General features: G+C 39.1%; 1 non-coding gene across 1 annotated transcript; it reads right to left on the bottom strand.

Annotated features, from left to right (window-relative positions):
* Positions 1-14,495: 14,495 nt before the first annotated feature.
* LOC145391981 (5S ribosomal RNA) lies at positions 14,496-14,614 on the bottom strand. The gene has a single exon (XR_013895923.1). It is a non-coding gene; the product is annotated as a 5S ribosomal RNA (ribosomal RNA).
* Positions 14,615-15,333: the final 719 nt, after the last annotated feature.

Here is a 15,333-nt window from a genome sequence, read left to right as displayed (position 1 = left end):
TTGGCTAATTATCACCTGACAACACCTCACGTGCACTCGTTCGCTAATTTTCGCTGTTTTTCCCCCCTTGAAATATGCCGTATAATCTATTTTCGTAATAAATATACATATAAGGAGGGAAGGGAGAAGCCTAAGTGATGTTTACATTCACCTGGAACTACCTAATTTATAATGTATTTTCTAGATTTCCTGCCAATCATTTCAGTGCTATACATAGCTGTTTCAAGAGCTAACGTTGGTAGTACTGAATATCCCCTAAGTAGGCCTCCACCCGGCCCTCCCTTATCAGTTCACTCTCATCTTCCGAAGTGGAGGTACGTCTGTTTCCTCTTGCTGACTTCAGGGACTTTTTCACCCCCATGCAAAGGGCCCTGTGACCTTTACCCCCTACTAAACCTCGTGTGGAAAGAGGTAAAGGGCTGACAATTGATAAAAGAGTGACTACGATCTTTCTATTGAGTAAAACAGTGCAAGTGGAATTGTAAATAATGTGTAAACTGCAAGTGAAAGTAATGAATGTAAATATACGTGAACAATGGAAAATAGTTTTATAAGTTACTTCAAGTGACAGTGCATAACACAGTGTAAATAAAATAGAAATGTAAATAACGTAAATAAAATAGAGAACGTAAATAGAAATGTAAATGAGTAGTATTATAAGAATACGAGTATATACCCTAGGAGTAATGAAAGTGAAAGTTTCACTATAGCATGTCTGAATACTATGAGTTATGAGAGTGAAGATGAAAGTGACATTCACTCTCAATGCTAGTATACAGGACGAGAAAGTGAATGCTACGTATATTACTGAAAGAAATTGAATCCCTACAGTGACAATAAACTAATACTACTGAAGGAAACTTATGGATAAAGACTGTAGATATATATAAGTGTTATACAGAAATAGAAATATAAAGTGTGAGGGGTTTTATGAATAATAAATGACAGAGTACCAAGAGCAAACTAGCGCAAGTGCGACGGTCAGACGCGCTCATAATTTACATTGCTTTCACAGTGGGTTTTTTTTTGGAGTATGGATCCCAAACTACTTGAAAATCATAGAGTAGTGTTTATAGTGTTAATATCTGGCTGTAGTAATCATATTACGGGTTGTCGGGAAGTGTAAAGTGGAGACTTCGTTACCCAACTTCAGAGGTCTCCACAAGTCCTACGGTAACTGACGAAGGCTCAACAAACATTCCAGGAGAAAGCTGAAGGTATGTGCCATAAGCATATGTAATTTTAATATTCTAGGACTAATAACTGATTTTTGGCAAATATTTTTTGAGAGTCTGTCAGAGCCCGAATAACCCCGCGGCACACGCAAAACATCGGTAAATATGCCCACGGTGTAGGGGTTAAACCCTCGTGAGCGGCAACACTCACACAGACTCAGTCTTACCCGGCCAGACTTTTACCTCCTCGGTGGTGTGGAAATAAAGTCAAATTTACAATATGTACATAAGAATGTAAAAGAAAGTAACCCAAATGTATCCTAAAATACCATAGATGAGAAAGAGAGAGAGAGAGAGAGAGAGAGGGAAGGCAGGCCAGGGGCGGTGTTGAGTGCATTGTCAAGCTGAGGAAGAGATGGAGGAAGGGCAAGAAGGAAGGAGGGAGAGAGTGATTGAATGAAAACAAATCATGGCGCCGCACCAGCGAGGTCATCTGGCGACATATGTAAAACAATAATAAATATTTTATATAATTAGATATAATGAAAAAAAAAAAGAAATAAAAGCATAAGTTTATAATAATCACTCATAAAAGAAACAAAATTCCCCAGGGTGACGCACATCTCACCTCAGGGGGAAGAGAGAGAGAGAGAGAGAGAGGCATAGCGCATATGGAAAACGTGGCAACACTGTACAGAGCTTTGCGCCCCACCCTAGCTGCCAATTTAGATTTGTCATACCATAGTTAAGAGTACAACATGGGAAGAGAGAGGATCAGCAGAGCAAGAAAAGAGAAAGATCTAAGAGTGACTATACAGGATAATCTACCACAGGTAGGCATATACAGTAAATAAGATTTCTGGAGAGGCATATAGCCTGATGGCCAATACGTGTGGCTTTCAGGTATCTGGATGAGGAAATGTTGAGAGATTATTATGTCCATGATAAAACCAAAATCCGACTATGCAACAGTGATATGGTCACTGCATTTGAAGTTGCATGTACGAAAACTGGAAAAAGTACACAGCATGGCAATTAGGATGGTACCAAGTCTGAGAGAATTGTCTTATGAAGGGAGACTGAAGAAACTGAAGTTACCAACATTCAGTGAGAGAAGAGAGAGAGAGGACACTTGATTACAATGTTTAAAGATGTTAGGAAACTGGAAAAGGTGGCTGGAGAAGATTGGTTTATGGATGATGATGCAAGGACAAGAAGACATGAATATAAATTGAAGAAGAGTAGATGCTTCACCCCTCCGTGGCTGAGTCAGTGGAATTTGTCGAGACCCACAGGCTGGCCAGGAGACTGATTTTTCAAGTTTTGAAAATCAGATTTTTTTTTTCTTGTCAAACTGAAGAGAGTTGTCTGGTGCACCTGGCAATGCAATTTTTAGCTTCTTAAACCCATCCAATACTTTGAAATGAAGCGTGAAAATTTTTTCCCAAATGACTGCATATATGCCGATGAAAACTAAGTAGTGGAGTGAAAAAACACCGCAATAAGATTTATCCACATTTTCACTCCCCAGAAAACTTCAATGGTGCTGGAATGCTTTTGAAATGGCTAGATATGTGCATTATGAACAAAATAAGTACATAATATGGGAGGTTTCATAAAAAAATATATATATATGATTTTTTTTTTTTTACATTGGGTCTGGTTAGTACTTGGATGGGTGACCGCCTGGAAACACCAGATGCTGTTGGCATCCCTACGTGTCAAGTGGGGTTGGTGGAGGATTAGTGCCCCTCCCTGTAAAACAGTTAACTCTAAGCCCTCGGACACCCCGTTTGGGATACATGGCGTCTGGCAATGAATGAAGGAAGGAATGATGTTTATTGTGTTTATGAAAGTACTGAGTTATTTCTTTTGTAAACATGGTTTAGCTTGTGTCCAAAGAGAGGTGAGAAATTGTATTTTTAGATCCTAACCACATAAGGGTCCTCCTTTGTGTACAGGCTGAACCGCAGCATCTAATTTCGACACAACTCACGATTAGCACCTCACATGAGAGAATTAGTGTGATGGGAAGGGAAGGTTTTACATCCATATAGCCAACACCAGAACACTTCATATGTTGCTAAAATGCTTGTACAAAGCAAGAAATACGTAAAATGAACAAATTCAGTAAACAATATGTGTACAGTACTGATAAATGAAAATATGATAACTATGAATGTCTTCCCTCTTTTTTATACTTATAATGTCTATTCCTGTATGCAGTGCTTTCTTTTACTCTGAGTGGTTTAGGAAACAGAGGAGAGAGAGAATGGGTGCAGCACTTTCTTTTCTTGACTTTCTTATGTTCTTATTCTTACACTAACACCTGAGGGGAGCTAAAGATTGAATTCCACTCATAACTGATTCACGAGATGTACTGACTGTTTAAGTGGTATAGGGGCTAGAGTAGGTCTGTGTCAACATCTCCCAAACCTTCGTTCCATTCCTAAAATTGTTCACAGTTTCTTACAGGTCGCACTGCATCAACATCAGCAGCCATGCTCCGATAAAACTTTGTTCGACGCTGTCAGCCACGGAGGGGTTAAATGACATGAAAAAATTTAGTCTCCGAATTGGAACACTCTGAAAGAGAAAGCGGTGCAAGCAATAAAGGTCCATGTGTTTAAAAGCAGATTGGATGAATTAAGATATGGAGACAGGACAACACAAGCACAGCTCAAATCTTGCATACAAGAACTAGGTAAAGACACACACACACACACAACACACACACACACACACACACACACACACACACACACACACATCCATACATAATGAAGGGTGAAATTAAAGGAACTTACCATCTGGAGGAGGTACTGTGGTTCGTTGTTTTTGCCGCTGTCTTCGAGACAGCATAAGAGAGTGCCACAAGTAGCAATCCTGTACTTCTTTCCTGCTACTATATAGCTTTGCACAAACATCACATTCATATCTGCAATAAAATGGAGCATTTACACTGGGAGCTTTAATTAAGTTCAGCAATCACAAATAGTTACAGGTATACCTCGATATATGATACCCCTAGGTGCGATACCCTGGCTTAACAATGGAGATATAGATATAAAACCATACCCCGTCTAACGATGGCCAAACCCCGGTTTAACGATGGGTTTTGATTTTTCTTCACCGATTTTGATCATATCTTAGACTAAAATTGTGTGTTTGGGTTGATTTATAACCTGTTTTTAGACTTAAATTAGTGTGTTTTAGACACAGGTGGATTGAATGTTGTCATTTAGGGGTACAGTGCTAAGCTTGACTTTTTCCAGACTTATATTTGACGACTTTCAGATTTTATTTGTTAATTTTAGTGAGTTATTTACATGTCTTTGCTTAGGTTAGCTTCCTTTACAGCTGTTAGGCCATTCAGATTAGCTTTAAGCTTGTTTTTGGACTCATTTGGGTGGGTTTAGGATTTGGCTGGGGGGGAAACCCAAGGCAAAAAAATGCATCCCTATACTTTACATGTTAAATCTACCCCGAGATACGATCCCTGCCTAGCAACAGGTTTTTACTTAACCAACTGCATCGTTAAACCAGGATATACTTGTATATCAATATATTTAACTACCCCAATACAGGCAATTTCCTGATTCAATGAGGTTCTACCAAGTCTACTTCAGTGAGCCCCCCCCTTTTTTTCTCATGCAATAAAGAAGGAACTAATGGCCAGTAGACTGCAAGATTATTCCCTTCATGAAAAAACAAAAACAAAAGAAAACACACAGCCAAATTCAAGATCTGTTTGTATCATAATGCCTTAAGACACTGTATTTGAAAGATTGGAGGTCATGGCCAGTAGGAAATAAGGACAGAGAAAGACAGTCAGGAGTACAAAATTGGTTACATGGGGACACCGCTATGTCCAGTCCAATGTGTCTCAACCTTTACAGGACTGCAATCCCCAAAGCAGCTGGAGTTCATGGCCATGCCCCCCTCTCTCCATTCTTGATCTGATCCTGTCCTGACTGCTTCAAGTATCGCACTCTGTGTGTGTGTGTGTGTGTGTGTGTGTGTGTGTGTGTGTGTGTGTGTGTGTGTGTGTGTGTATTTACCTATTTGAAGTATAAAGGAATTGAGCAATGCTCGTGTTGTCCTGTCTCCATATCCACATTTCTCTAGTCTACTTTTACACACATGAATGTTTTTCGCCTGCACCACCTTTTCGTCTAAGTTGTTACAAATGTTTATGTATTTACCTAATATACCTAATTGTGATATACACGAAAAGTGCTATGCTCGTGGGTTTCCGTCGCTGTTTCTCAGTAAGTCAAATTTAGCTTTAAACTCGATTGAGTTTTTAGACTGGACAATCTCTTTATCCAGGCTATTCCATAAGTCCATACTTCCGTAAGGAAAGCTATATTTCTTAATATCCTCCAAGCAGCTTGACTTTTTCAGTTTCATTCCGTGTTCTCTTGTTACTCTCTTATCCCATAAAAACAGATCTTCTCGGTCAATTTTATCTACTCTTATCATGGTCCAAAACACTGCAATCATGTCTCCCCTCTTTCTCCTTTCCTCTAAGGAAGGCAAATCCAGCTTTTCCAGCCTCTCTCTGTATGATAGATCTGCCAAACTGAGGACCATCCTGGTTGCTGTTCACTGTATTCTCTCAATCTTGTTTATCTTTCTTTTTGTGTGGGGACCACACTACTACTGCATATTCTAACCTGGGGTGGATCATGGCCACTATCAATTTTTTCATCATCTCCTCTTCCATATAATGAAATGCTACTCTCATGTTAGTCAAGAGTTTATACGTCTCCCTAACTATCTTGTTAATATGTTCTTCAGGTGACAAACTATCTTAGACCAGCGCTCCCAAATCTTTTTCTTCTCTCATTTTTGTGATTAATTCATTATCCAACAAATAATTCAGTGATGGCCTCATGGTGCTTTTACCCATTTCCAATATTTTACATTTCCTTACATTAAATTTCACTTCCCACATTCGGCACCATTTGAGTATCCTATCCAGATCCTCCGGCAGCATTTTACAATCCTCCTCAACCTCTACCTTCCTCAAGATCTTTACACCATCAGCAAACAGACTTGCATAACTGTTCACTCCATCTACCATATCATTTACGTAAATCAGGGACATTACTGGCGCCAACACCGAGCCTTGAAGGACTCCACTTGTTACTTCCCTCCATCCAGATATCCTATCCTTTATTACTGTCCTCATTTGTCTGTCTCTCACAAAGTCTCTCATCCATTCCAGAAGTTTCCCCTTCAGTCCTCCTATATATTCTAGTTTCCACATTAGAGTCTTATGAGGTACCTTGTCAAAGGCCTTCTCTAATTAGGTCTAAGTACACACAATCCACCCAACCATCTCTCTCCTGTACCACATCAATCGCTCTTGAGTAAAAGCTCAACAAGTTGGAAACACACGACCTTGATATTTTATCCATCTGTCTTTCAGGATTCTCTCACACAATTTTGCGACCATGTTCGTTAGGGACACTGGTCTATAATTCAGGGGTTCTTCCCTGTTTCCTCCCTTATAAATTGGTACCACATTTGCCCTCTTCCATTCTTGTGGCACTTTCCCCTCTTCCAGAGAACACACGATTAGACTGTGAATTTTATCCACCAGTTGTTCTCTGCATTCCTTCAGTACTCAATTAGAAATTCCATCAGGTCCTGGGGCTTTCTTTACATCTTGAGTTTCCAGTAATTTATACACTTCCTGTGTCTCCACTTTCATATCTTTTATCACCGGTACATTTCTAATCACTCCCTACCCTCCACAAACTCTTTTTCATTATTGAAAACCGATTGGAAACATTTGTTCATTATTTCAGCTTGCATTGCTGCATCTTTATAGACCTCTCCTTTTACTTTCAGTTTGGTGATTCCTTCCTTTTGTTTCAGTTTGCCATTAACAAATCTATAAAACAGTTTGGGTTCATCCTTCTTTCCTTTCTTCTTCTCTACGTATTCTTGTGTATTCATTTCTAGTTCTTTTATATTCTTCCTTTGTTCTCTTGTTACCTCTCTTTCTCCAGTTGTTCCACACCTTACCTCTCTCTTTTTTTGCTATCATACACCTTCTGTTAAACCACTCCTTTTTCCTATTTTCTTTCCCTCTTAGCCTTGGTAAAAATTTTTCCACTCCCAAACTATAGAGGTCTAAAAAGATATCCCACTTCCTCTGTATCTCTCTTGTTTCTCTGAATTTTCTCCAATCCGCATTTTCAAAAAATTTTCTCAATCCAGTAAAATTTGCTTTCCCAAAGTTGTATCTTCCCTGCCTATGAAGCTCGTCTCTTGGCTCGATGTTCCCTATCATCATCTGGAACTCAATGACCACATGATCACATTTTCCTATAGGACAGAAATATTTCAATGATTCTATTACATCGGGTTCTTTGGTAAACAGTAAATCTAACCTTGCTGGTGTTTCCTCACCTCGGAACCGTGTCTCTTCTTTGACCCATTGCGTCATCACATTATTCATTATTATATTTAATAATATAGTGCCCCACGAATCTTCGCTGCCTCCTGAGTCCCATTCCTCCCAGTTCACCTCTTTACAGTTAAAGTCACCCACCAAAATTATATAGTTGCTTTTCTCAATTATTTTTTGTAAATAACTAGCCATATCTGACAACATCTTATGGTAATCGTCATCATTCCATGCTCTTGTCTTAGGGGGAACATACACTACTGCCATATCTCGCTTGCCATTAACTCTCCAGTTTCTAATTTCATGTATATCACTTCAGCCCTGCCTTCTCCCATTTCCACGGTATCTACACTTATGTTGTTTTTCACTGCTATCATCACTCCTCCTCCCGTTTTTTCTTTTCTGTCTCTTCTCCACAGTTTGTGTTTACCATCGGCCAAATGAACATCAGTATCTTCTTTTAATTTGGTCTCTACAAAGCACATGACATCAGGTTCATGTTCCCTCAAGAAATCGTTAATTTGAAGCCTTGCCGATATTAAACCATCAACATTAGTATACAGTATACCACCTTCAAATTATTTTTGATGTTTTTTATACCCTCTTTTCTCCTTCTCTCCGTCGGTACCACTTCCTCAATTTCTTATCTTTCATAGCCATCCCCCTTAGTTTCCTTCACTTCTATTTCCTTAAATACCACTTCCTTACTTTCATATCCATCACTCTCCAAAAAAAAGTATTACATTCTTCCTCTGTCCTCTTATCATTTTTTTTCTTTACTTGTTCCTTAAATGATTTTAAAACTTCTCTTTCTTCCTCATTGAAATCTTTTCTTATTATAATATTTTCCATCCCTGCCTCTTTGCTTAATTTCCAGGTCACTTTAAGTATATCGTTTACTACACTTTCTGATGACAACTTGACTCTCATTGGTCTTGTTTCCCCTTTCTTATAAGGCCCTATCCTCCTTACTTCCTCAATTTCTTTACCCACTTGTCTCCTACGGGATCAATCTTGCCGAATATTCTTCTCACCAGGTTCGTGTCTCTCTCGAGTCCCACGGATCTAACCTTTTCTTCCTCCTCCCTGTTTCTAAATATTACCACACATTTGTTCCTTTCTACAGTTTCTCTATTTTTTTTTTTTTTTTTTTTTTTCAGTATTTTCACTAAATTTTCTTCCATTTTTTTTCTTGTTCATTTCCCTTTCTTCCTGGATTATTTCTCTTAAGCTGACCACTTCTTTCTGTTCTTCTTCTACGGGTGCCCACTTTGCCTTATGCACTTCTAATACACTACTCACCTTCTCCGATTTATTAGTACTCTCTTCTGGTTTTCTCTTCAATTCGATATTTTCACGCTTCAAATTCCTGATCTCCTCATTCGCCGTCTCATTGGACTGGATCAGACTCTGTATAGTAATCTCGGTATTTTCAGACACGTCCTTTGACACTAGATTTTCCACTTTCTTTTCAAGTTCACTAATCCTCATAATCAATGTTTTAACCAGATCCATGACATTAGTACAGTAATCCCTCTAATATCCGAACGCCCAATATCCGAACATCCCCACTAACCGGACATAATCATCCCAGGATCCAATATTCCCAAAAAAAAAAAAAAAAAAAAAGTTTTTTTCCCTCCTGTAATTTGAAATTGCCGCGTGGCGCCGAACAGCTGTTACACCATGGTCCCTTTACCACTTCCTTCCTCCCCCTCCCCTCCCCCCTCCCCTGTCAGGGTTGCCATTTGGTATTTTTCATTACCAAGTTTGGACCAATTTGGTAATGAAAAATTCGTTTGGTAATGAATCAGAATAATGCATTACTAAATGGATTTTTCACATGTACGAGGATACACAGGATGGAGATGGTGGATTGTTTGCTCTCTCTGATTAATCTGCTACCCTACATAGTGTGAAAATAATCAACATGGTGTTAATTATAAGGAGAGTGATTACATGTATTTCCACTTGTATATATACCGTATTTAGCGGCATGTAAGACGCACTTTTTTGTCTCAAAGTTACCTTAAAATATCCCCATGCGTCCTGCACGCTAGACTAAGGCAGGTTAGTTCGGCTCCATTGAGAAGAAACTCTTATAAAGATGATCATCTCACTGCTTAGCAACCACAGGTGTTTTCTACATTATGCAGACTTGATTTTATTTTAAAATATAATACACACCAGTGTGTATATGCAGCAGATTTAAGAAACACGCGAGATCAGAAATACACAAAACTTTCGCGGGTTTGTTTACAGCTCAACTGGCTAACATCGTGAAGATATTTAGCGGTTTAGCAATTTAACAGTTTAGCATCCGCACTATTCCAGCAAGCTAACGTACATGATCACTGGTGAACTGTCTGCTAACCTTCTGAAAGGCAATCATGACCACTTTGCTTGCCATCCATTCACTAACTAGCAAAGCAATCATACTGGAGAGATGCTGGCTAGTGAAACTGCCAAGTCATCAAAACAGAATTTCGTCACGTATGGAAAGTCAGTAACCTTAATTTGGTCAGTTACTCTTGTGACATTTTGTGAGTGTATATATGCAGCAGATATTAAAACACGCAAGTTCAAGAACACAAAGCGTTCACGGTTTGTTTTCAGCTCAACTGGCCAATACCGTCAAGGGGTTTAGCGGTTTAGCAACTTAGCAGTTTAGCGTCTAGCGTACACCCTACTCTAGCAAGCTAACATGCTCACTGGTGAACTGTCTGCTAACCTTCTGAAAGGCAATCATAACCACTTTGCTTGCCATCCACTTACTAACTAGCAAAGCAGTCATACTGGAGAGATGCTGGCAAGCGAACCTGACAAGTCATCAGAATTGATTTTTGTCGCATATGGAAATTCAATCACCCTCATATGGTTGGCTTCTCTTAGTGACATTTTGTTTCATGCCTGACAAGAGTATCATAGAAGTGAACAGTCTTATACCAATAGCAAAAAACAGGAAAAACAGTTGTAACATTAAACAGTACTGCCTGAAGTTACAGCTTCACTTTTTCAGCCAAGTGAAGTACTTTAGCAATGTCTATGCAACTCAGGGCACACCCAATTACAGTACTTTGTTATGAAAATAGGATAAAATTCACTGAGTAGCATAACTGATGCAATATCTGAAATAGCAGTGCCTGACGGGCATTCATATCAGCGTCCGCCATTTCTGCTGTATTCTTAGCAGACGAAGCGATCAGAATGATTGACAACGTTCACTCTCTGCATCTCTGCTGCCTAAGCAAAGCTCTCATGATCGGCAATGGGGATCATTTAGGCTGTAACGTCCAAATTGGTTAGGTTAGGTTAGGTTAGGTTGTAAAGTCATTTGCCATTTTGGACGTTACGGCCAAAACGACCAGAATCCTAAGGTGTAGGTGAGAGTTTGGTGTGGGTGTAGTTAAGGAAGTAGGAGTGGGAAGAGTCAGGCTAGGGAACTGATAATCCGCTTATTATAATCCCTTCAGCCCAGCAATGTATTTTATAGGGTAGTTTATTCATGCTCGCCATATGATTTTATTCAGTTCAGGAAACATGTACTGAGGAGGTTAATGTGGGCTGTATCAAATGCCCCAAGTCTGAATATCGCCTGTGCTCAGTTAAAACGATTGCCAAGTTAAAGTCGTATGAAGTGTGGTATAAGCAATTCAATGGATGGTACTGAGGACCATTTACTGTATGAGAGTGACAGTGAAACAGTGATGATGACCGTGGTGATGACTTCCAGTGATGCTTCAGGACTTGGGGGAAGTAGTGATGAATTCTCAGGATTTGAAGACGAGTGAAATTTTCACCATGCCAGTAATATGATGTGAATATAGGTTTTAGGTGATCATGACAGATGCAACCATGGAAAATTTAGGATCAATGGTGCTGTACACATTTAGTCTTGCACTGACGATGTTTGGATGAAAAAATTGTTTGAGATGTGTCATGTCCTTAAGTGATGATATTTATATTGAACAACCAAATACATTTTGATGTTTTTGGCATATAATAAAGCCACTGGGTACTCCAAAACTGACTGATGTAAATGTTTCAGAGGCGAGCGAATGTTGCATGTGGTGTGTACATGTGTGCGTGTGTGTGTGTACCATAGCGACTAGGAGGCAGCAGTGTTAAGACCAAAAATGGATGTTTTCACAGTACTCGAATGTTTAGAGATGGATGTCTGTTTTTAGCAAATTCTGGTAAGAGAAATATGCATTTTTAATTGTTGACGCTGCAAGGAAAACAGCTGACAGTAAGGGAGTGATACTGGGAGAAGAGGGTAGAGACAGTTGTCTAGCGCTTGGGATGCAGCAGTGTTGCTAAGGGATAGTTTCACCATTCTCGACATGTTTTGCGATGAATGTCAGTTTTTTAGTAAATTGTGATCAGTGAAGAACATATTTTTAACTTGATGCTGCAAGGGAAACATCGCTGACAGTGAGGAAGTGATACTGAGAGGAAGAGGTAGAGACTGCTGTCTAGCAACTGGGAGGCAGCAGTGTTACTAAGGCATAACAATGGATGTTTTCACCATACTCAGTATGTTTTGAAATGAATGTTTATAGTAAATTATGATCAGTGAAGCATGCATTTTTAATTGCTGATGCTGCAAGGCAAACATAGCTGACAGTGAAGGAGTGATACTGAGAGAAGAGAGTAAAAACAGCTGTCTATCCTGTTCCCAAGCAGCCTTGCTATATTAAACTTTGGTTGTAAAACATTGTAATTTGTGTATTTACAAGTGCTACCTTTTTATATTATTTGTAGAGGTAATTACAGGTTAGTTAGAGTGCATGATTAATGATGGTAGTAGTCTGATATTGTGCTTGAGTCAAGGCAATGTGAGGAAATTCCGTAACAGGTGTGGAATATGACGGGGTTCTTTTAGGATAAATGAACTGATGTGAACATTCATTGTATTTTATGTTTTCGTCGGTGAATGAAAGAATAGAGTTTATTGACTTCATTTGTGGTTTTAAATTCATAAAATATTAAAAACAGTGTTTATATCAGTTTACTGATACATATTTATCAACAAAGTTGAGATGGCCTTGTGGTTTGAAGTCACATTTTGTTAAGACGGGGTTTTGTTTTCTCTTTTCTTGTATCATTCTTTGTACATAAAAGAAGAAACTAAAGGATGATGAGCAGTACTGAATAGATTCTGCAAGGTGAGTGTGTATCTAAGTGACAGTGGCTCATATCAGTCACGTTTTGTCAAGAAGGGGCATTGTTTTCTTTTCCTGTACCATTCTTTGTATATAAAAAAAGGAAACCAAAGGCTGATGATCAGTAATGAATAGATTCTAAAAGGTGAGTGTGTATCTGTGTGGTAATGGCTCTTATCAAGAAACCTTACTGCACTCTTCGTTGGGGCAAACTTTTTTTTCACAGAACTGCCCTGCCAGAATTAGGGTGCGTCTTTCACAATGCTGCGTCTTACATGCCGCGAAATACAGTAAATGCCGCGGCTTATCTGAGAAGGCAAGGGTTGACAGTGACAATGAGGATGACAGCTGCTAACTTACATGCTAATAAATTATTGGTAGAAAATCTCGGCAATACATAAAGAAATAGGTAGTTCCATGTGAATGTAAATGTCACTTAGGCTTGTCCCTTCCTTTCTGATATATATTTTTATTACAGAAATAAATTACAAGGCATAATTCAAAGGGGAAATTACCATGGTAATGTAGCGAATGAATGCATGTGAGGTGTTGTCAGGTGATAATTAGCCAATTCCTGGTGTATACCACTATCACTTACCTAATTTTTTTTTGGTATATATTATTTTGTATAAGTATACGGCATAGGGCATATTTCAATGGATGAAATCTGTGGAAAAATCCGGGGGAGATTTGCTTAGCGCAGCGCGGCCAGGGAGGTGAGAGGACAGGGTAATGGAGGGGAGGTAGGGAGGGGAGGTAGGGAGGGGAGTCAGGAAGAGGGGGAAATCGCTAAAATGTCAACAATGGATGGGAGTACAGATGAGATTTGGAGTGCTGACTAGTGTTGGACATTGGCAGTACTGATAGATGATACAAGCCACCACTTGAAAGCCCGGGATAATTCAAAATAACACAGAATCACAAAAGTGACGCCCCGCGGTATGATCCATTGTGCCCGAGCGTCACGAAAGTGACGCCCCGCGGTTAAGGGGTTAACCTATACATGCACGACATACCCACGCCCCACACACCACAAATACACATACAGTAGCTTCCTATGCAGACAGCATACAGTACAGTAACACATGTACACACCAAAACACAAACACAGCCACACACATCCTCCAACCTTACCTCAATATACTACACGAATAGTTTACCACAAATAGACTCAAAATAGTTGCAGCCAAATCTACAGTGACCCTTCTCACAAAATGGACAGCAGAACACAGTCACATTCCACACGTCAACATAAATAACATTCCCCTCACACACACACACACAAACACACACACACACGAGTTTTTCCTAACGCAACATGTGAGGGAAACCACCAGAAAAAGAGGACTTGATGTACCTTCAGTGCTAGATCTAATATTTACTAGGCAAGAAAATGATACTGACAGTTTAATATATCACCCTCCACTCGGCAAAAGCGATCATGCAGTACTGAATTATAACTTCAGGATAGCATATGACATAGTAAACAGCAATGACAGTTACAAAAAGAGCCTAAACTATAAAAAGGGAAATTATCAAGACCTAAAGAAGTATTTCTTAGAAGTTGATTGGTAAAAATGAGCTTAGAGGACAAGATTTAAATTCATTCATTCATTCACTGCCAGATGCCATGTATCCGAAACGAGGTGGCCAAGGGCTTAGAGTTAATTGTTTTACAGGCAAGGGCACTAATCCTCCACCAACCCCACTTTACACGTAGGGAGAACGTTATGCCAACAGCATCTGGTGTTCCCAGGCGGTCACCCATCCAAGTACTAACCAGACCCAACGTTGCTTAACTTCGCTGATTGGACGGGAAGCGGTGTACTCAACGTGGTATGGCTGTTGGCTGTATATAAAAAATTCTGTGAATTTTATGAAATAGGAGTCCAGAAGTACATCCCACAGCACAAAGAAGCAGGAAAGAAAATACAGAAATGGTTCAATACAGAATGTAAAAAATCAAAAGAAAGAAGAGATTTGTTGTGGAATAGATACAGAAGACACAATAGTGAAAGGGCATATAATAATTACAAACAGGCAAGAAACGACTATACAAGAATAAGGAGGGAAGCCCAAAAACAGTTTGAGGAGGATATAATAAATAAAAGTAGTGATCAACCAAAGCTGTTTTACAGCTATATCAGAAGCAAAACCAAAGTAAAAGATATAATACAATCCATTACAGACGAGGGAATCACTTATACACAAGAGAAAGATATTTGTGAAGCACTAAATAAGAATTTCCAATTAGTTTTTGCAGAAGAAAAAAATTTTGAGAGGGACTATGTGGAACACACATGTCCACACATACTACCAGATATACAAATAGCAGAAAAAGTATTACAGGAGGAGTTAAGTAGATTAGACAGAGGAAAAGCAAGTGGTCCTGATGAAATTTCATGTTGGGTATTACGAGAATGTGCAAAGGAGTTAAGTAAACCATTATTTTTAATTTTCAAGAAATCCTTGAGTCAAGGTAAACTACCTGATATTTGGAAAAAAAACAAATATTGTCCCCTTATTCAAGAAAGGAAATAGACAAAATCCACTCAACTACTGACCAGTA

The sequence above is a fragment of the Coenobita brevimanus genome, chromosome 20 (genome assembly GCF_032717465.1).
Source record: "Coenobita brevimanus isolate Jiangsu-jjx chromosome 20, ASM3271746v2, whole genome shotgun sequence".
In the NCBI taxonomy this organism is placed as follows: Eukaryota; Metazoa; Arthropoda; class Malacostraca; order Decapoda; family Coenobitidae; genus Coenobita; species Coenobita brevimanus.
The sequence above is the reverse complement of the archived record's forward strand: the minus strand, read 5'-3'. Positions and strand labels throughout refer to the sequence as shown.